The sequence below is a fragment of the Manacus vitellinus genome, unplaced genomic scaffold (assembly GCF_001715985.3).
Source record: "Manacus vitellinus isolate BGI_N305 unplaced genomic scaffold, ASM171598v3 scaffold_128_pilon, whole genome shotgun sequence".
NCBI classification, from domain to species: domain Eukaryota; kingdom Metazoa; phylum Chordata; class Aves; order Passeriformes; family Pipridae; genus Manacus; species Manacus vitellinus.
Window position 1 is genome coordinate 351,449 of NW_021938941.1, and position 1,297 is coordinate 352,745.

The 1,297-nt window shown below is 54.0% G+C and overlaps 1 protein-coding gene across 1 annotated transcript in view; it reads left to right on the forward strand.

Annotated features, from left to right (window-relative positions):
• Window positions 1–1,297, forward strand: part of LOC108638805 (dystrobrevin beta-like) — a 40,201-nt gene that overhangs the window by 17,290 nt on the left and 21,614 nt on the right. The window lies entirely within an intron of this gene.

Sequence of the window (1,297 nt, forward strand, 5' to 3'; positions counted from 1 at the left end):
TTTCTTTCCTGGCCTGGAACTTGTACCTGTTCTTCCTCCTCCTCCCTGCCTTCCCCTCCACCCCAAACACAGCCCCAGTCCCACCCTGTCCCTGCCTTTGTTCTTGAACAAGCTCTTCCAACCCCACCCCGTGACCTCCTCAATGCAGCTGTTTCTTTCCCCCCAAAAATAGTGTTAATGCTCTGAAGGATCAATTCCTTTTATCTCAGCTTTGGTGTTTGTGCACATTTATATTTCATGGCTCTGGCTGTGCAGAGGGATTTCACCCCAAAGCCCCCAGAGTGCAGCTCTCCCATTTCATGCCAGGACACAGCCCAGGGGTTCCCTGGGCCACTGTTGGGCCTCATTAACTTGTGCCTCTGCAGAGCCAGAGCTGGGCTGGGCAGCAAAGGGAGCTTCAGTGAGCTGGGAGCTGTATTTTCCTTGCTCTATCCATGTTTCCACCCTGGGGATAATATTTTTAGAGCCCTATTTCATCACTTTGTCCTGCAGAAATTCGTGTTTGTGATCTCCTGGGGAAGACAAGCTTTTCCTGGTAGTGGATCACTGCCCTCACCTGCAGGAGCTGAGAGCCCAAAATATTTTCCACAAGCCAATGAAACCCAAGGAATTTTAGAGTCTGGCCTTCACTCCATTACTGCAGTCACTGGATGTGGAGATACAAAGGAGCATCTCTTTAAGGTGCTTACAAAGCATCTTGAAGATAATATGGCAGATTGAAATGCTGTGTATCCCAGAATCATCCAGGTTGGAAAAGCCCTCCCAGCCCTTGCCAATGCCTGACAGTTCCTTCCATGAACCCCATCCAACCTGGCCTTGGGCACTTCCAGGGATCCAGGGACAGCCACAGCTTCTCTGGGCAACCTGTGCCAGGGCCTGCCCACCCTCCCAGCCAAGGATTCCTTCCCAACATCCCATCCATCCCTGCCCTGTGGCAGTTGGAAGGTGTCCCTGCCCATGGCAGGGGTGGCCCTGGATGAGCTCGAAGGTCCCTTCCCACCCAAACCACTGTGGGGTTCCCTGGTCTGTGTCCCCCACCTGCAGCCACAACCTGCAGCTCCCAAGGATGCAGTGGGACAGCTCCTGGGCTGGCTGTGGAAGTGCTGTGACAGGAGCACAATGTGGGCAAAGTGGGCCAAACCACCTGGGACAGTGTTTTCCAGGCAGGGAATTCTGTACTGTCACCTCTCCAAGGTTCTGCTGCTGTGGAAGCCTCTGAACTCCCACTCGTGTGCCCTCCTCCCATCTGAGCTCATTCCTGCCCTTTGCTGCCTTTCCTCTTCTTGAGAGCTGGGGG